This window comes from Octopus sinensis, linkage group LG26 (genome assembly GCF_006345805.1).
Source record: "Octopus sinensis linkage group LG26, ASM634580v1, whole genome shotgun sequence".
Lineage (NCBI taxonomy): Eukaryota > Metazoa > Mollusca > Cephalopoda > Octopoda > Octopodidae > Octopus > Octopus sinensis.
This window is the reverse complement of record NC_043022.1, coordinates 2,666,689-2,689,188: the sequence shown is the minus strand read 5'-3', so window position 1 is coordinate 2,689,188 and position 22,500 is coordinate 2,666,689. Positions and strand designations below refer to the sequence as shown.

General features: G+C 40.5%; 1 protein-coding gene and 1 non-coding gene across 7 annotated transcripts in view; one reads left to right on the top strand and one right to left on the bottom strand.

The window, feature by feature from the left end:
• Positions 1-22,500, bottom strand: part of LOC115224738 (myotubularin-related protein 3) — a 288,784-nt gene that overhangs the window by 144,752 nt on the left and 121,532 nt on the right. The gene's annotated exons all lie outside the window — the stretch shown is intronic.
• LOC115224929 lies at positions 1,700-1,818 on the top strand. Its single transcript, XR_003882908.1, has one exon. It is a non-coding gene; the product is annotated as a 5S ribosomal RNA (ribosomal RNA).

The window sequence follows — 22,500 nt, the reverse complement described above, 5'->3', positions numbered from 1 at the left end:
ATTTTTAGAATGTTAATGTAGGTTAGGTTTGAGGGGCTAGATATTCCCAGTTTGATTATAAAACATATAGAATATTTGGGCCAGATATGGCCGGTTTAAACACTAAAGGGTTAAGTGAATTACACCATTTTGTAAGAACGGTGTGTTCTGTTTCCAAACGTAGGAGTCATTTTGGGGACTCTTACTTGGCGCCACAGATTTATTTTCCACCGGACGTTTTAGTACTTCTCTTATTCTCTCCCGCCCTCCTCTCTGTCTATATTAAAACATGTCTGGTCATGAGGAAATATTACCTTAGCTAGAAGCAGATGAGGGTTGGTGATAGGGAGAGCATCCAGCCACAGAAAATCCACCTCCACAAAATTCCGTATGACCCACATCAACATGGAGAAGTAAGCATTACATTTGACAGAGTAATCTGAATTCTAAAGGGTTAATGTTTATTTCTTTACATTGTTTTCAATTCCTCCTGCATTATCTCATAGCTTTGGGATTTCGATAATGCAATTACTCTTTTACCCGTTTCAGTTATGTGACTGTAGCCATGCTGGAGCACCGCCTTTAGTCAAGCAAATCGACCCCAGGACTTATTCTTTGTAAGCCTAGTACTTATTCTATCGGTCTCTTTTGACGTAAACACATCAGCATCCGTTGTCAAGCGATGTTGGGGGGACAAACACAGACACAGAAACATATACACACACACATACATATATATACGACGGGCTTCTTTCAGTTTCCGTCTACCAAATCCACTCACAAGGCTTATAGTAGAAGACACTTGCCCAAGGTGTCACGCAGTGGGACTGAACCAAGAACCATGTGGTTCGTAATCCAGCTACTTACCCCACAGCCACTCCTACGCCTATTTTTAGAACAACATTGTAGGGTAAGTGTGAGAGATTGGATCTGGCCAGTTTGGACATAAAACAAGGAGAATATTTTGGCCGGATATGGCCAGTTTATATGCTAAAGATTTAAAATGATGATAATGATGTTGATCGTAATGACCACCTCCTTCGAAATGAATTTTGTTAATTAGTCTGCAGACTTTCTCTAATAAAAACTGCAAACCTCACACTCTGCATCAAGAAGGGGCAGTTTCCCCAGGGTGCTACACTGCAGCTGTGGAGGCGCAATGGCCCAGTGGTTAGGGCAGCGGACTCGCGGTCGTAGGATCGCGGTTTCGATTCCCAGACCGGGCGTTGTGAGTGTTTATTGAGCGAAAACACCTAAAAGCTGAACAAACAATTATTTAACCCTTTAGTTTCAAAAACCTACCAAACTCTCCACCAGAAAGACGGTATCCTTTTTTCCCAAATACACCATATGCAGCCTTGTTGCTATGAAACCACCTTAACAGCAGAAAAACCGCTGCCAATTCGCATATGAACATTTCAACGTCTCCTAACACCATGTGTAGGGCGTGTTGGGAATGGCAACAGTGAAGGATTAAGTTGACAATGGCTGAAATAAATAGGGATATGCAATATAAGCCAGTTGCTTTGCATTGAGTCAACTTGTATGGAAAGTTTTGTTTACACAAACTTTTCTTCCCCTTGGGAGTGGAGAGAGAGAGACACACACATTTATAATATATCAAAGTTGACACAATCTACTCTGTTCATATATTTATATACAGTATGTAATAATTGGACAATAAATAAACAAGAGTCACATTCACTGACTCACAGCTGTTTCTGCTAGCCATATCATGTTGAAAGCACCGGTTCTCGTCCGATCACCGAAGTTAAGCAACGTAGAGCCTAGTGAGTACTTAGATGGGTGACCGCTTGGGAAACCTAGGTGCTGTAAGCATCTTATTAACTTATAAGGCGGCGAGCTGGCAGAAACGTTAGCACGCTGGGCGAAATGCGTAGCCGTATTTCGTCTGCCGTTACGTTCTGAGTTCAAATTCCGCCGAGGTCGACTTTGCCTTTCATCCTTTCGGGGTCGATAAATTAAGTACCAGTTACGCACTGGGGTCGATGTAATCGACTTAATCCGTTTGTCTGTCCTTGTTTGTCCTCTCTGTGTTTAGCCCCTTGTGGGTAATAAAGAAATATATATATGTATTCTTTTATTTGTTTCGGTCAATTGACTGCAACCACGCTGGAGCACTGCCTTTAGTTGAACGCATTGACCATAGGACTTATTCTTTGTAAGCCTAGTACATATTTTATTGGTTTCTTTTGCTGAACTGCTAAGTTATGGGGACATATACATGCCAACATCGGTTGTCAAGTGATTGTGGTGTGGACAAACACAGACACACAAACATATACATATGTATATATACGACAAGCTTCTTTCCATTTCTGTCTAGCAAATCCACTCACAAGGCTTTGGCCGGCCCAAGGCTATAGCAGAAGACACGCGCCCAAGGTGCCACACAGTGGGACTGAACCCAGAACCATGTGGTTGGGAAGGAAGCTACTTACCACACAGCCACAACAAACATACACACCCTTAGCTGGGCTGTTATATGTGTGTGTGTGAGAGAGGGAGAGAGGGAGGGAGGGAGAGAAGGGTGTTCATAAATTATTTTTGCAACTTCCACATTATTTCTGAACTTCAAATTATAAAAGGTAATTTATTTCCCACCCACCAACCTGTTTGGAGGGGGGGCGGGGGAAGAACGTCCAGGGTGAGCATGATGGAGATCAGATTAGATGAAAACACAAAAAACCTTATTACCTATTTTATTTAGTGAAAATAGCAGTCAACGTACAAACAAATGTTGCTTTTTGAGGCGCAGGAGTGGCTGTGTGGTAAATAGCTTGCTAACCAACCACATGGTTCCGGGTTCAGTCCCACTACGTGGCATCTTGGGCAAGTGTCTTCTGCTATAGCCTCGGGCCGACCAATGCCTTGTGAGTGGATTTGGTAGACGGAAACTGAAAGAAGCCTGTCGTATATATGTATATATATATGTGTATGTGTGTGTGTTTGTGTGTCTGTGTTTGTCCCCCTAGCATTGCTTGACAACCGATGCTGGTGTGTTTACGTCCCCGTCACTTAGCGGTTCGGCAAAAGAGACCGATAGAATAAATACTGGGCTTACAAAGAATAAGTCCCGGGGGTCGATTTGCTCGACTAAAGGCGGTGCTCCAGCATGGCCGCAGTCAAATGACTGAAACAAATAAAAGAGTAAAAGAGATATATATATTGGTAAATGGATGAGAAATGAACAAGAGTTCATAATGTCAGGAGTTTGATTCCTGGCAATGCACTGTGTTCTTGAGCAAGACACTTTATTTCACATAGTTCCAGTCCACTCAGCTGGCAAATATTAGGTGTATTTCTATTTCAAAGGACCAGTATTGTCACATTCTGTGTCACACTGAAATTTTTCTGAGAACCGCATTAGTGTGTCTGTGGAGCGCTCAGCCACTTGCACACTAATTTCATAAGCAGGCCATTCTCTAGACTGGATCAACTGGAATACTTATCGTCATAATCAACGGAGTGCCAGTGTGTGTGCATGTGTGTGTGTGTGTACGTGTGTGTGCGTGTGTGTGTGTGCGTGTGTGTATGTGTGGTGCTGGGCCTCACAGGGACCATAACAAATGACCGAGACCTTTTGTAATATGCTGTGCTTGAGAAGAAAACCAATCAAACCAAGTGAAATAGCTGTGGCCGATACTGGTGTCATCCAGCCGACACCCCGTGCCAATGGCATGTAAAAGCACCCATTACACTCTCAGGGTGGTTGGCATTAGGAAGGGCATCCAGCTGCAGAAACCATGCCAACTCAGACTGGAGCCTGGTGCAGCCACTCAGCTCACCATCCCCGGTTAAACCGTCCAACCCATGCCAGCATGGACAACGGATGCTAAATGATGAGAATACACACACACATGGATGGAAGCACTCCGTCGGTTACAACGACGAGGGTTCCGGTTGATCCGAATCAATGGAACAGCCTGCTCGTGAAATTAACGTGTAAGTGGCTGAGCACTCCACAGACACGTGTACCCTTAACGTAGTTCTCGGGGATATTCAGCATGACACAGAGAGTGACAAGGCCGGCCCTTTGAAATACAGGTACAACAGAAACAGGAAGTAAGAGTGAGAGAAAGTTGTGGTGAAAGAGTACAGCAGGGATCACCACCATCCCCTGCCGGAGCCTCGTAGGGCATTTAGGTGTTTTCGCTCAATAAACACTCACAACGCCCGGTCTGGGAATCGAAACCGCGATCCTATGTCCGTGAGTCCGCTGCCCTAACCACTGGGCCATTGCGCCTCCACGTACACACACACACACACACACACACAGAGATTTTCATCCCACAAACACTCAACCATTGGAATATAAATTAAGAAATCACCAAAGTGAAAGAAAATATAAAAAAAGAAGTAATCAATAAAAAAAATGGATTAGAACGATTGATTTTTTTATATTGTCAAGTATTGAACTAATAATATCAGTGAGGTCAGTGTGTTAACTAGCAATGGCTAAATCCAGCCATTGCTTTCTCAAATAACAACTGAACTAGATAAGGAAAATTTATCTGTGTAGATATTACAGATATTATTACATCATTGGTGAAATAGGAATGAGTATATATTGTCACGAGTATATATTGTGAAGACAGGATGTGTGTGGTGACTATATTGTAATGGTATATTTAACCCTTTGGTGTTTGCATTATTCTGCCAAAATTAATGCTTTAAGCAAACCATCCGAACGTGGCCATTGCCAGCGCCGCCCCGACGGGCCTCCGTGCTGGTGGCACGTAAAAAGCACCATCCGATCGTGGCCCTTTGCCAGGCTCGCCTGGCACGTAAAAAGCACCATCCGATCGTGGCCCTTTGCCAGCCTCGCCTGGCACCTGTGCCGGTGGCACGTAAAAAGCACCATCCGATCGTGGCCATTTGCCAGCCTCCCCAGGCACCTGTGCCGGTGGCACGTAAAAAGCACCCACTACACTCAGGGAGTGGTTGGCATTAGGAAGGGCATCCAGCCGTAGAAACATTGCCAGATCAGACTGGAGCCTGGTGCAGCCTCCTTGCTTCCCAGACCCCAGTTGAACTGTTCAACCCATGCTAGCATGATGATGATGATGATGATGATTGTTTTGAACTAATCGTGCATTATCTTGTGGCTATGGTATTTTGATGTGGCAGTTGTTAATTTTTAAAACGATATTGTAGGGCTGGTGTGAGAGACCAGATCTGGCAAGTCTGAACATAGAACAGGCAGAATACTTTTGGCCGGATATGGCCGGTTTAATTGCTAAAGGGTTAAGGTGGTGAGTTGGTCGAGTTGTTAGCAAGCAGAGCAAAATGCTTAGCAGTATTTCGACTGAGCTTACGTTCTGAGTTAAAATTCAACTGAGGTCGAGGTTGCCTTTGATTCTTTAGGGGGGCAATAACAAAAGTACTAGTTCAGCACTGGGGTCAATGTAATCGACTTACCCCCTGTCCTCAAAACTGCTGGCACTGCGCCATTTTGGAACCTGTATTATAATGGTATACGAATTGTAGAAAAATATATGTTTTTACTCTTTTACTTGTTTCAGTCATTTGACTGCAGCCATGCTGGAGCACCGCCTTTAATCGAGCAACTCGACCCCGGGACTTATTCTTTTGTAAGCCCAGTACTTATTCTATCGGTCTCTTTTGCCGAACCGCTAAGTGACGGGGACATAAACACACCAGTATCGGTTGTCAAGCAATGCTAGGGAGACAAACACAGACACACGAACACACACACGCATATATATATACATACATATATACGACGGGCTTCTTTCAGTTTCCGTCTACCAAATCCACTCACAAGGCTTTGGTCGGCCCGAGGATATAGTAGAAGACACTTGCCATGGTGCCACGCAGTGGGACTGAACCCGGAACCATGTGGTTGGTAAACAAGCTACTTACCACACAGCCACTCCTGCGCTTGTGTATATTGTAGAGGAATTACGACCCACTGTTGAACAATGGCATCTGTTTGTCCATAATATATGTGAAGGTGCAAGGCCTGGTGGTTCGGGAGTTACACTCATGGTTGCTAGATCAGGAGTTCAATTCCTGGACTTGGTGGCATGTCGTGTTCTTGAGCAAAACATTTCATCTCACACTGCTGTATTGGGACTGGCATGTCAAAGAAAAAGACCCAACTGTGTGGCCAGCAGTTTTGTATAGCAAAGTTAACGAAGGGGTTATATGAAGACCGGTATTTGAGTGCCACATGTTTTTATTAACCCAAGAAGGACAATGGGCAAAGTTGACCGCAGCAGGATTTGAACTCGCAACATAAAGAGTGAAAAGAAATACCTATTTCTTTACTACCCACAAGGAGCTAAACACAGAGAGGACAAACAAGGACAGATAGACGGATTAAGTCGATTATTTCGACCCCAGTGCGTAACTGGTACTTAGTTTATCGACCCCGAAAGGGATGAAAGGCAAAGTCGACCTCGACGGAAATTGAACTCAGAACGTAACGGCAGACGAAATACCGCTAAGCATTTTCGCCTGGCGTGCTAACGTTTCTACGACAAAACATTTTGTTCAATGCCTAGAAACACGTCCAGGGTTCGCTGAGGGTATTTCTTTAAACACGTTTCACACAAAGGCATGAAGGACAAAAAAAAAACACGATCGGTTTTTTTTATTTAGGTCACACAACTAGAAGAGTTTGTGGAAAATACAAATGGATTTGATCTTGATAGTTTGTTTTTTTTCTTTGCAGTGTGTAATTTAAGAAACAGCAGCAAAAGAAAGAAAAAAAAGCTTTTTATCAAATATTTCAGTAAACAAATAAACAATATTAGTGTAAAAAGCAAATTAAAAATAATACAGAAAACTAAGAGTTAATTACAAAAGTTTATTTATTTTTTTTTTTTTTGCTAATTGAGGTTCAAAAGCAAGTTGTCTATTCAGCTATACTACTACTACTACTGTTACTACTACTACTACTACTACTACTGTTACTACTACTACTGTTACTACTACTGTTACTACTACTACTACTACTGTTACTACTACTACTACTACTGTTACTACTACTACTACTACTACTACTATTCAGCTCAATAACTGACACCAATAATTTTTTTAAAAAAGACAAAAATAAACTAATAGGAGCAAATCACTAAGTGGTTGCTCAGCTTGCTAGAAACAGCAGCCAAATTTCCCTCGACTCCACTCTACTAATCTTTTTTGTTTACTGTTATTTGGATTATTATTATTATTTACAGGTGGTTTAAGGTGGGCGAGCAGGCAGAATCGTTAGCATGCTGAGCGAAATACTTAGCGGTATTTGGCCCATCTCTACATTCTGAGTTCAAATTCCGCCAAGGTCAACTTTGCCTTTCATCCTTTCAGGGTCAATGAAATAATACCAGTTATGCACTGAGGAAGAGGGGGGGTCGATGTAATCGACTTATCCCCTCCCCCAAAATTTCAAGCCTTGTGTCTTTAGTAGAAAGGAATATTTACAGGTGGGGGGAGCTGGCAGAATGGTCAGCACATGGAGCAAAAAGGCTTAGTGGACGGTGACTCCCCTCTGTTTTGGGGTGGGGGTGGGGGGTCAATACAAATGACTTACCTCCTCCCACCAACATGCAGGCCTTGCACCAAAATTTGAAACCGATATTACAACGGCGGTTTATTTATTATAAAATTATCACGGCTGTGATCACAGGAGCCCTTAAAATCAAGGCTCAAATGTCAAGGAAAATTTATTGAAGCCACCACAATAACCCAGCGAGAGAAATGTTCTGCTCCTGTATCACATGAACTGCACGCTTGTTTGATTTGATTTACTGGGGCGTAGCCATAGCAAAACCCCATGCTTAACCCTTTCGTTACTATATTTCTGACCAAAATACACCCCTCATGAGTTTCAATTAAATTCTAAAATAATCATGAATTTAGGCTTGTTTCATTAAATAGCTGTAACTCTTTTACTTATCAAGATATTAATGTGATATAATAATAATAATAATAATAATTGTGTACAGTGCTCAGGTGCACTACAACTCATCTAAAGTGTATATATAATCAGGTGTAGTTTCGGCAGATTTCGGAAAGCATGAGGGCCTTAAAGGATATTTGGAACATAATTAAAGAACGGGTTCTTAATCAATTCTATTGCATAACTTTTGTCTCAAAGTGACTTTAATTACAGGTAAATCCAGGTAAATTGAGCAAAAGGTAAAAATATTAAAATTTTGTTTAATAAACACTCTGTTCTTGTTAATTATTTACAGTAAACTGTATCGAAAGAAATTAACTGAATATGTCCTTTAACATTCAATAAAATAATATGAAAACGCACATATATTAAAAAATTCATAGAAAACAGGTATGCTATTCAAGGAGTTACAGAATAGAGACATGTTTTGGTAAAGTGCTGTCTTGTTTGACAGTGGCCTACCCCAAGGTTGGTATTTCACGCCTTACTACACAAGATACTGGGGTGTGGAACTGACGACGGAAGCCAGTCATTTGCTCTGCGTTACACTTCATTTGGTTTTTTTTATATGATATATCATCATCATCATCATCATCATTTAATGTCCATTTTCCATACTGGCATGGGTTGGACAGTTTGACAGGAGCTGCACCAGGCTCTGTTTTGGCACGATTTCTACAGCTGGATGCTCTTCCAAACATCAATCCCTTAACAAAGTGGAACGGGTGCATTTTATGTGGCACCAGCAGAGGTGTGTATATATACATACACACACACACAATGTACAATGTATATAGTCTGTATATACAAAGGGTGTGTGAGTGTGTGTGTTTACACACATTGGCAAACACATGTATATTTCTACTCACCATTCAGTTAATTCTGAGATTCTCAACAAGAGCCCTAGAGAGCCCCTGGGGGACACTATGAGCTCTCAAAGGAGAGATAAATAATCAAAGGGCCACCAATGACTCTTTGAAATACAATATTTCAGTAGTTCAGTTAGGTACAAATATTTATATTTCAAACACATTTTCATCATATATATATATATATATATATATATATATATATATATATATATATATATATATATATAATATATATATATATATATCGAAATCGGAATCGAAATTGAACCAATCCTATGACTGGCACCTGGCAGATGCCAGGACCCCTGGACTGGAGATACGTAAAAAGCACTATCCGAATCGTGGCCGATGCCAGCGCCGCCTCGACTGGCTTCCATGCGGTGGCACGTAAAAAGCACCATCCGAATCGTGGCCGAAGCCAGTGCCGCCTCGACTGGCTTCTGTGCAGGTGACACGTAAAATGCACCAATCTGACCGTGGACCGATGTCAGCCTCGCCTGGCACCTGTGCAGGTGGCACGTAAAAAGCACCCACTACACTCACGGAGTGGTTGGCGTTAGGAAGGGCATCCAGCTGTAGAAACACCACCAGATCAGACTGGAGCCTGGTGCAGCCTTCTGGCTTCCCAGATCCCCGGTCGAACCGTCCAACCCATGCTAGCATGGAGAACGGACGTTAAACGATGATGATGATGATGATGATGATATATATATATATATATATATATATATTTTGTGGGGATTGAAATGTCAAGTAGACATTAGTGTTATCAGTATTAGCATTATATAGTTTCTATATCAATGTGGTGCTCCAGCATGGTCACAGTCTTATGAGTGAAACAAGTAAAAGGTGAAGTCCTCAGCATCTTTGATAATTTTCCTAAGCTTCAACCCTTTAGCATTCAGATTACTGTCAGATGTAAAGGGTAAAGAAAAAAAAGTAAAAACCTTCACAAATATCTAAAATTGGCACATGTATTTTATCTCTTTTCTTGTCTTACAAGTCACTTGGCAACCTCACGAGAGCTGGTGGCATGAAAAAAAATATACCCAGAACACAGTGTAAAGTGGTTGGCATTAGGAAGGGCATCCAGCCGCAAGAAACCCATGCCAAAACAGACAATGGAGCACAATGTAGCCCCGCAGTTCGCTGGATCTAATCAAACTGTCCCAACCCCCCAGGGCAGCAAAGAAAATGAATACGAAATGACGATAAGGACAATATTTAGAAAAGACAATCATGGAAAATTAGTTTCAGTTTTATTGAATATATTTTTTTGTGTGTGCAAAACCCTGTACTCTTACTCTCTCTCTTTTACTTGTTTCAGTCATTTGACTGCGGCCATGCCGGAGCACCGCCTTTAGTCGAGCAAATCGACCCCGGGACTTATTCTTTGTAAGCCCAGTACTTATTCTATAGGTCTCTTTTGCCGAACCGCTAAGTGACGGGGACGTAAACACACCAGCATCGGTTGTCAAGCAATGCTAGGAGGACAAACACAGACACACAAACACACACATACATATATATATATATATATATATATATACATATATACGACAGTCTTCTTTCAGTTTCCGTCTACCAAATCCACTCACAAGGCATTGGTTGGCCCGGGGCTATAGCAGAAGACACTTGCCCAAGATGCCACGCAGTGGGACTGAACCCGGAACCATGTGGTTGGTTAGCAAACTACTTACCACACAGCCACTCCTGCGCCTATGTGTGACAGTATTCACTAAAACGATATCAAGTTATGAAATACCGAGAATCGCTGATCTAGCTCTGTGTCCTGTTTGTGTTTCCAAGAAATACGGAGAGAGTGAAAGTGTTGTTGTACAGCGAATGAAATGACCTGTTGTCGACATTTCTGCGAAATCCACACACACAACCATATCAGTGAGGACAGACAGGGGCCTGGAGATACATTACAGGATAGGTTTGTAGGGTTGTTTTTAGTAAAATAGAGCTTTAAAATGGCCAAGTTTCATATACTGATAAGCCGTTGCCAGCCTCGCCTGGCCTCTGTGCCGGTGGCACGTAAAAAGCACCATCCGATCGTGGCTGTTTGCCAGCCTCGCCTGGCCCCCATGCCGGTGGCACGTAAAAAGCACCATCCGATCGTGGCTGTTTGCCAGCCTCGTCTGGCACCTGTGCCGGTGGCACGTAAAAAGCATCCATTACACTCACGCAGTGGTTGGTGTTAGGAAGGGCATCTAGTCGTAGAAACATTGCCAGATCAGACTGGAGCCTGGTGCAGCTTCCTGGCTTCCCAGACCCCAGTTGAACCGTCCAACCCATGCTAGCATGGAAAGCGGACGCTAAACGATGATGATGATGATGGTCCACAATATATGGACTGTCTTTCAGTCATCATTTCACAACTCTTCAATATCTCAGTTTATCAATATGTAAAAAGCCCCTGCATTGGCACCATACACAAAGTACCTGCGCTGGCACCATGTACAAAGCACTCCGTACACATTGCAAAATTGTTGGCATTAGAAACCATGCCAACACAGACAACTGGAGCAGCTCTCCAGCCTTGCCAGCTCCCATCAAACTCTCCAACCCATGCCAGCATGGAAAATGGATGTTAGACGATGATAACAGAGACAGGAAATTGAGGTATTTGGTCATAAGTCAGCCCTGATCAAGCAGACCTATCCCTCTCTCTCTTTCGGAGAGGCACTGAGCAGCTATACGCACGCACACATACACGGCAGTAACTTCCGCCTACCGAATTCAATCACAAAGCTTCGGTTGGCTCGGGGCTATAGTGGAAGACAGTGGGACTGAACCCGAAATCATGTAGCTAGGAAGCAAGCTCCCTAACCACACAGCCAAGCAATTCCAGCCATGATCATGCCATATCTTATATACAGGCACAGCTGTGTGACTAAGAAGTTTGCTTCTCAACCACTTGGTTCCAGGTTCAGTCCCACTGCATGGCACCTTGGGCAAGTGTCTTTTATTATAGCCAAAGGACAACCAAAGCCTTGTGGGTGGATTTGGTGGATGGAAACTGAAAGAAGCCCATCATGTGTGTGAGAGAGAGAGAGACTTGGCATTGTTTTGACATCATGTGATTGTTGTAAACGAGTATCACCAGCATACAAGCAGTGTCTGTTTCCAAACTTTCATGAAAACATGTCCAAGGAGGGGAGGGAATTTTTTTAACCTTATTTGGAAACAAACGAGGGTTGGTGACAGGAAAGGCATCCAGCCACGGAAAGTCCACCTCAGCAAGTTCCATCCGACCCATGCAAGCATGGAAAAGTGGACGCAAAAACAACAACAACGATGAGGTTCTACTTATTGGCTCGACAAGAATCGTGGTGCGAATACCAAATGTTTGAACATTTCTGAAGAAATTTTTACAAAGCGGAAAACTTTTCTAAAAATAGACACTTTGCTATGAAACATTAGAGGGAAACAATTTCATCATATCGGTAACTTGAGTAAACAAACTAAAGTGTCTTAATGTAAGCCATAAATAGTGTTTAGCCCAAATATATATACACTCACATACACACACTGGAATAAGAAACATGATTATATAACGACGTGGTCAATAATCCAGAATAGAAAAGAAAGTTTAGAAGTAGGAAAATAGGCACGGGAATTGCTGTGTGGTAAGAAATTTGCTTCTCAACCTCATGGTTCCGGGTTCAGTCTCACTACGTGGCATGTTGGGCTATGATAGATGTGAGTGGATTTGGTAGACAGAAACTGAAAGAAGCCCATCGTATACAGACATACACACACACTCACACAAGGGGGTTCCGAAAATTTCCCGACTTTTAGAGTATCATTCATGAAAGGCCTGGTTGGAGGTCCAACCTTTCGAGTTTTTACAGGGCTTAGAAAAACTGAAGGACCACTGCAATATATGCGTGATTCTAAGGGGAATATACATTAGCACGCCAGGCGAAATGCTTAGCGGTATTTTGTCTGCCTTTACGTTCAGAGTTCAAATTCTGCCGAGGTCAACTTTGCCTTTCATTCTTTCAAGGTCAATAAATTAAGTACCAGTTGCATACTGGGGTCAATCTAATCAGCTGGTCCCCTCCTCCCAAAAAATTTCAGGCCTTGTTCCTAGAGTAGAAAAAATTCTAAGGAGAATATGTTGAATAAAATAACTGATCCTCCCATATTTTCTTTTACCAATAGCCAAGAATTTTTCAGCACCCGCCTCGTATAGGTTCTTTGGTGTGTGTGTGTGTGTCTGTGTGGGTTTGTCCCTCACCCCATAATGGTTTTCATATTTGCATAACTTGGCTTTGGCAAAGGGAATTAAATAGAATGAGTATCAGGCTTAACCCTTTAGTGTTTTAACCAGGTGTATCCGACCCAAATATTCTACACATTTTATGCTCAAACTGGCCAGAGCCAGCATCTCACACCTACCCTGCAATGTCATTCTAAAAATAAGCAATTACATCTTTCCTGTCTTGAAGCTACAAAATAATATCAGATAAATTTTTTTTTAATGCGAATAAATAAGGATTATTTTTGCCAAATTAATATGAATGCTAAAGGGTTAAAAGGAAAAAGAAAAACCCAAAAAAAACCTAAGTGCTCGGGTTGATTTATTCAACTGAAAATTCTTCAAGATGATGCCCTGACATGGGATGACATGTTGACAACGGCAAAGAAGAAGAAGGAAGCCTTGTGAGTAGATTAGGTAGATGGAAACTGAAAGAAGCGGTGAGCTGGCAGAAACGTTAGCACTGAGTTCAAGTTCCACCAAGGTCTACTTTGCCTTCCACCCTTTCAGGGTCGATAAATTAAGTACCAGTTACGCACTGGGGTTGATGTAATCAACTTAATCCCGTTGTTTTTCCTCTCTATGTTTAGCCCATTGTGGGCAATAAAGAAATAGGAAACTGAAAAAAGCCTATCATATGTGTGTGTGTTCCCCATCACTGCTTGACATTCGGTATTGATGTTTATGTACCCAAAATTTAACGATTCTGCAAAGAGACCAATAAAATAAGTACCAGGCTTGAAAAGAAGTCCTGGGGTCAATTCATTCAACTAATAATTCTTCAAAGCAGTGCCCCAGCATGGCCACAGTCTAATAACTGAAACTAGTAACAGATTACAAGAACATACTAATATAAATTAGTCTTCTGTTGCTGTTCAGTTTTAACATTTCTAAGTTCTTTTTTCTCTCAATGTTCGAAGGTTGCAAGTGGTTTGTGGTTGTAAAACGATGGCACCATTCCTTGCCGTAAAAGACAATATATATTTTTTTCTTCAATGGTAGGAGGTTACAAGCAAATGGTGTTAAAACCGATGCCACCAATCCTGGCAGTGCAGAATAAACTGTGTTGCAGGCTAGAGTCGATCTGACCAATATTTTAAAATGCTTTAACAGATGCCAAATATAGGAAATTAACTAGAGTGAAAATACCAGGCCTCTTCTAATAATACAGTCTACACGCTTCCATTCATTATTTTTCCTCCCACTACATTGAACGAATAGCGGGGAAGCTTCTACGACGGCTAGAAATAACAGCCAAATCTCACTCAAATCACATGTGATCGACTTCAAAAAGAAAACGAAAAAAGAAAAGCTTCTACAGGAGCTAGAAATAAAACCAAATCTCGCTCAGCTCAGGCATTTTTTTAAAAAGCCTCTACGGAGGCTAGAAATAACAGCCAAATCTCACTCGACTCACATGTGATCGACTTCAAAAAGAAAACAAAAAAGAAAAGCTTCTACAGGAGCTAGAAATAAAACCAAATCTCGCTCAGCTCAGGCATTTTTGAAAAAAGCCTCTACGGAAGCTAGAAATAACAGCCAAATCTCACTCATCTCACATGTGATCGACTTCAAAAAGAAAACAAAAAAAGAAAAGCTTCTACAGGAGCTAGAAATAAAACCAAATCTCGCTCAGCTCAGGCAATTTTTTAAAAAGCCTCTACGGAAGCTAGAAATAACAGCCAAATCTCACTCAACGGATATGCTATAAAAAAAAAATTTTAAAAAGGTTAAGACATGTTGGCCACTGTATTCCTTGATATACAATGTCTAAAAAGACATCTGCTACTTCGGTTAAGGCATCGTACAATAAAAACCGAGCTTTTTTCTTTTTTTCTCCGCCCCCATTTCTTCATTTCCTCTGTTGGTACTGAAGACATTACCAAAGAAAGAAATGTTGTATAATGGCTGATTTATTAAATACATATGGTTTCTTTCTATAACAACTAGGTTGTCTATAACTCCATCCATTATACATGTGAGAGAGAGAAAGAGAAAGAGAGAGTGTGTGTGAGAGAGAGAGAGAGAGAAAGAGATGTATGTGGCTTTAAACTGTGGTGATTCTACCGAACGTTCTCGAAACAAATCATTGAACAGATTCTATAGAAACCCAAGAATGGGAGAATATATTTCATTTTTTTTTTTTTTTAAATAAAAAATTTTTTAAAAGCCATTAAGAGGGGAGCGAAACAAAAAAGGGGCAGAGAAAACGAAACGATCCTCATTTAACATAAAAACCAACGAAGGAATTACACTGACTTACAACATATTGTACAAAATCAAAAGTAATCAAACCTGTATTATAATAATTGGGGAGGGAGGAATATAGTTTTTTTTCCTTCTTATTTTTCCTATTATTTTGACATCTTCATATTCGCATTAGCAACTGACATCGTGAACACGTTTCGACAATTACTGTCATTTATTGACAACCTGGACACTAACAGTTTCATTTTATATATGTATATATATATATATACGCACAACTGATAAACGGTAAGACAGGAAAACGAAAGCGGAAAGATGAAGAAAGACCATTTTTAGAGAAAAGATGAAATGCGAAACACAACACACACACGTTCGTGTTGTCGTTGATGAATGAAAATCTAAAATTAAAGGTATAACCATACATACATTTTGGGGGGTTTTTTCCGCCACAAATCCCGATGTAATTGCAATCTACACCATCAGAAGTGCATTTGTGGAAATGTTCGTTAAAAAAATATCTATTTTTCTGGAAGCTATGAGGAAACAAAGTTAGGGGGGCGGGAACAGATGTTTGTTTGTGTAAATATGCTTCCCTCTGTGTGTGTGTGTGTGTGTGTGTGTGAATGTATAAACATATATCTATACTAAGTAATTAAGGGTTTAGCAACGATTTGCCTCACCACACACCGAATTTAGAAATAGCAGTCAAAGAGTTATGGCTATTCTTTCTACTTAAAAGGGAGATCCCAGTAAAACCACAGCACTTAAAGGGCTTTTTTTTACATATATCTATATATATTTAGTGTCAACTGAAAAGACTTGAGGGGGGGTGAGTATTCCGTTCCAGGAGGAACCGAGGTAAATAAATGAAGATAAACGCGACAAGATAGGAGAGAGAGAGAAAAAAAAACCTACGTTTGTCATTTTAAAAAAAAATAGATGTAATGTTCTTTCTTTCTTTCTTTATCACGAGTGAGGGAGGAGAAGGAAGAGGAGGAAATATAAGGTGGGAAAAGGCAAAAACAATAAACATTAGACCTTTAAATTTACAGTCGGAAACCTGTGTGGTGGATCCAGTCTAAGAGGTTAATTAGAAAATATTTCGTATTTCTGATGGCTGGTAGTAATTATCATTTAATTACGAAAATGAATGCACAAAATAGAATTAAAGAAAAAAATATAACAATAAAATAGAAAATGAGTAAAATTCATACGTTTATAGTTCAATGTCCCGAAAAAAAGTTTTTGTAAACATAAAAACAATCAGCTCAGAATTAATCAGAAAAAAGTTGTCTAAGCACAAAGCATGGGAAAAAATTTTTTTTTTAAAAAGGCAGAGAGACGGACGGTTGAATAATTAATTAAGAAGATAAATAAAAAATAAACAATTTACCCGGGAAAAGGTCAATAAATATCCCAAACTGTGTAAATATATATAAATAATATGTCTGAACGGGAAAGGTGAGCGAACTAGCTATGTCGATCTGACCTAGTAAAGACAGACAATACATCTATATACATAACATACATACGTGTATATATACATACATATGTGTGTATATATACATATGTGTGTATATACACACACACACACACATATATATATATATATATATATATATGTGTGTGTATATACACACACACACACATATATATATATATATATATAGATAGATATAATGTATGGAGATTAACAATATAAATATGTAAGTCTTATGACTAAAAACTTAGTTTACGATTTGTTTTGTTATTCTTTGCGGTTGTTTATCAAATTCATTTCAAACTTTCACAATGAGTAATGGAGAAAAGATTAGATAAAATATGCAACCACGGATCGTCATTATTATTATTATTATTATTAAAATTCTGCTTGTTATTATTATTATTATTATTAATTGTTGGTGGTTGTGGTATTTGTTATGTAAAATGTTGGCAGATATTCTCATAGGTAGTTTTTTTTCGCTTTGTTTGTCTAATTTTCTTTTCCAAATATATAGAACACTAACAAGTATCGCCCGGCGTTGCTCGGGTTTGTAAGGGAAATAACTATATAAGCATTTTTAGAGAGTTATAGCCAAAAATTAGCAAAAAAATGCATTAAAAATGGAAAAAAATGATGGTAAATTTTTTTTTAAATCGTTGACTCATCGTAGACATTTTTAGAGAGTTACTTCCCTTATATAATAGCGAAAAATGCATTAAAATGGAAAAAAATTATGGTAAATTTTTTTTAAAATCGTAGACTCATCGTAGACGCGCGCTAATACCCAGAAGGGCTCGATATGAATCACGACTATAAGAAACCCGGGTTTGGTTAAACTGCACCGCAAAATGTGGGAGTAGTTAGGAATCTAAATCGTAGGAGACAGACACACAACTTCTCTTTTATATATAAAGATTTGCTTCCAAAAACTCGCTTGAACCTTGTGGTGTGCGACCAACTGAAGCACTTTATTATAAGATATATATATATATATATCTTATAATAAAGTTTTTAATACTTTTTGATAGTTATATATAATTTTTTTTAAAATTATAAATATAAATTTAAATATAAATTAATAATTTTAAATTTAAATTTTATATATTTGTAAATTATATTTTTATTTTGATGTTTTGGTTTATGTTTTTCACTGTTTGATTTGCCTAATAGTGGTTTTATCTCTAATTTATTTATATATATATATATATATATATATATATATATAAAATCATTCTTCTTCTCTAAACCCAAAAAACCATTTGACCACCCCTCATTAAACACAAACACACATGCTCTCTCTCTCACTTTCTCCTCATCCATCACCCTCTTGTACTGTCTTATATTCCTCCCCACCACTACAAAACTCTATAAAATGGTCAAAACTTTTCACACAGGAACTTAGTTCGATTTGAACCCCGTCCCCTAGAATGGGAGAAAGCGCTAATACATACTCTAAGTTATATGATGTATAAAAAATGTAATATACAAATAAATATCTGTAAATATAAACCATCCGATCTTCTGATTACCTCATTTCTTCTAACATAAAATACCTGTACATCATCTCCAAACCTTCCAATGTATATATATATATATATATTGCTGTATTTCGGGACGATAAATTTTCTTCTTTTTTTTTGCCAAATAAACACGCGCCCTATATAGTCATTCTTCACTTGGTCATTACTGTTCTTATTCTAACTCATGTCCATCGTCTGGAAATCTTTCTTCACACATCTGTGACCACCTCAGATGAAAGATTTCAGGACAATGGACAAGAGTTAAAACAAGAACAGCAATAAAAGAGTGAAGACAGTAAAGTTTTATATATATCATCATCATCATCGTTTAGCGTCCGCTTTCCATGCTAGCATGGGTTGGACGGTTCAACTTGAATGGTTATAAGGGTCCATCCCAGTAAAATGGGGATGAAAGGGGTCCATAGGCAAAAGAAAATGTGGCCGAGGACTACTAGTTTCATAGCTACAGGATGGAGAGAGTTGGGCCCCAAAATACAGAGGGTGGGAGAGAGCTTGGTCCAAAGATACAGGGTAAACAACTTGAGATCCTGAGAGAAAATTCCAAGATACGGGAGAGAAAGACCTTGGTCCAAAGTTGCAGGATAGAGGGAGCTGAGACCAAAAATAAAGGGCAAGAGAGAGAGAGGGAATTTGGCATAAAAACAGGACTTGGCCCTAAGACAGGAGAAAGAGACCTTGGTTTAGAACTACAGGATGGAGGGCGCAGGGCCCAGAAAGGAAGTGAGAGAAAACTTGACCTAAAAATGTAGGATAGAGATCATAGCATTCAAACAGAGGAGAGAACTTTACCATAATTAAATATGAGACAGAGCTTACTTAAAACCGGTCTTCTTGGTCAAGAAATACAGTAGAACCTCGAAGTACGAGAGACCCATTGTACGAGTAATTTGCAGTCCCATCTTTAAGGAAATTCAGTTAATAAAACCAGTTTACGCATATTTTTTCCACATTGTGGCTGTGTGGTAAGTAGCTTGCTAACCAACCACATGGTTCCGGGTTCAGTCCCACTGCGTGGCACCTTGGGCAGGTGTCTTCTGCTATAGCCCCGGGCAGACCAATGCCTTGTGAGTGGATTTGGTAGATGGAAACTGAAAGAAGCCTGTCGTATATATGTATATATATATATGTATGTTTGTGTGTCTGTGTTTGTCCCCCTAGCATTGCTTGACAACCGATGCTGGTGTGTTTACGTCCCCGTCACTTAGCGGTTCAGCAAAAGAGACCGGGGTCAATTTGCTTGACTAAAGGCGGTGCTCCAGCATGGCCACAGTCAAATGACTGAAACAAGAGTAAAAAAGTATTCTCTTTTTTATAATTGTCGTTTTACTTGTAACTAAACCTTTTCTGTTTTAAAATCCATAAAAAAAATTATCTTTGGGTGGTTTTGGGGAGCTGGAACGGATTAAGTATATTTTAGTTAATTTCAACGGGGAAAATTGATTTGTAAAACAAGTAAATCGTAAGAGAGAGAGAAGCACTCTGTCGGTTACGACGACGAGGGTTCCGGTCGATCTGAATCAACGGAACAGCCTGCTCGTGAAATTAACGTGTAAGTGGCTGAGCACTCCACAGACACCGTGTACCCTTAACATAGTTCTCGGGGATATTCGGCGTGACACAGAGAGTGACAAGCCGTGAAATACAGGTAGAACAGAAACCAGGGGAAGTAAGAGTGAGAGAAAGTTGTGGGCGAAAGAGTACAGCAGGGATCACCACCATCCCCTGCCGGAGCCTCGTGGAGCTTTTAGGTGTTTTCGCTCAATAAACACTCACAACGCTCGGTCTGGGAATCGAAACCGCAAATCGTAAGACAAGCTCGGTCAGGGAATGAATTAAACTCGTACTGCGAGGGATCACTGTATAAGATGGTATTTAAATAAGATTCAAAGGACATGGCCTGATGAAAGAAAATGTTAAAAGAAATACATGTGGCTGACATGAAAAAAAAGCCTCTTAGAAGATATTTCTGCTTACATGGACAGATAACGGTTATCTGAAGAAAGATAGAATATCTTCCTTCAGATATACCAGAAATACTATTAGGCATTTAAGCATTATTTGCCCGGGAAACATCTATACTTAAATGTGTGTGTGTGTGTACATATAATTTTCTACGCTAGGCACAAGGCCCGAAATTTTTTGGGGGGCAGTCGATTATATCGATCCCCATTACGCAACTGGTACTTAATTTATCGACGCCGAAAGAATAAAAGGCAAAGTCGACTTCGGTGGAATTTGAGCTCAGAACATAGCAGCAGATGAAATACCTATTTCCTTACTACCCACAAGGGGCTAAACACAGAGGGGACAAACAAGGGCAGACAAATGGATTAAGTCGATTATATCGACCCCAGTACATAACAGGTACTTATTTAATTGACCCTGAAAGGATGAAAGGCAAAGTCGACCTTGGCGGAATTTGAACTCAGAACGTTGCGACAAGCGAAATACCTATTTCTTTACTACCCACAAGGGGCTAAACAAGGACAGACAAACGGATTAAGTCGATTATATCGACCCCAGTGTGTAACTGGTACTTATTTAATCGACCCCAAAAGGATGAAAGGCAAAGTCGACCATGGCGGAATTTGAACTCAGAACGTAACGGCAGACGAAATACCAGTAAGCATTTCGCCCGGCGTGCTAATGATTCTGCCAACTCGCCGCCTTGTGTGTGTGAGTGTAGTGTTTTGGCGAAGGTAAAGAATACGCACACCCGGTGTTTAGGGTTCGGCTGTAGGGTTACGCCGAAAACAAGTGGTGTGCAGATTCTTTTATATTTCAGTCATTTGACTGGTGTCATGCTGGAGCACCGCCTTGAAGGATTACAGTCGAACTAACTGACCCCAGTACTCAATTTTTTTTAAAAACCTGGTACTCATTCTAGCATTCTGTTTTGCCGAACCACTAAGTTACAGGGACGTAAATGCACTAACGCCGGTTGCCAAGCTGTTGAGGAGACAAACAGACACACACATGCATATACATATATGCATTCGACGGGCTTCTCTCAGTTTCCGTCTACCAAATCCGCTCACAAGGCTTTGGTCGGCCCGAGGCTATAGAAGAAGACACTCGTCCAAGGTGCCACGCAGTGGGACTGAACCCGGAACCATGGGGTTGGGATGCAAGCGTCTCACCACACAGCGCCTATCAGTGTACGTTCTTTTCTACTCGAGGCACAAGGCCCGAAATTTTTGGAGAGTGAGCGGGGAGGGACAGTCGATTAGATCAACCCCAGTACGCAACTGGTACTTAATTTATCGACCCCGACATTACGATGATAATGTATACAATAGCGTCTAATGTGCGCACGTTACTTCCTTTGTATATGTCTGTATGTACGACCATCAGATTCCTTCATTCTCTAAGGTTACCGTCCCTCCCAAATATTATTATTGTTATTAATGGCAGTGGTTAGTTAACCAATGCTAGTTGTATCGTGGAAGCACTCCATCGGTTACGATGATGAGGGTTCCGGTTGATCCGAATCAACGGAACAGCCTGCTCGTGAAATTAACATGTAAGTGGCTGAGCACTCCACAGACACGTGTACCCTTAACGTAGTTCTCGGGGATATTCAGCGTGGCACAGAGAGTGACAAGGCTGACCCCTTTGAAATCACGGGTACAAGAGAAACAGGAAGTAAGAGTGAGAGAAAGTTGTGGTGAAAGAGTACAGCAGGGATCACCACCATCCCCTGCCGGAGCCTTGTGGAGCTTTAGGTGTTTTCGCTCAATAAACACTCACAACGCCCAGTCTGGGAATCGAAACCACGATCCTATGACCGCGAGTCCGCTGCTCTAACCACTGGGCCATTGCGCCTCCGCTAGTTGTATTATATTTGTATAGTAATAAAATAGTTATCGTAATGATGATGATGAAGATAGTACTTGCAGTATTTAACCATGGGTCGATTATGGTCGATCAAAAGCATGCCAGCAATGACTATCACGTCTTTTTAGGGGGGTAACCTCTAGGCGCACATTTCTTATGTGTCCATTTTTTAAGAGAACGGAGCGTGGTTTGAGGAAGCTTTGGCTGCTATTTCTAGTAGATTGACTAACAACGTGGAGACACCTGCATTTGCTCGAGTTACTGACAATAATCGGGAGGATTTGGCTGCGATTTCTAGCAGATCGATTGGCAACGCAGAGACACACCCTCATTAGCTCGAGGTACTGACGATCAGCAATCTA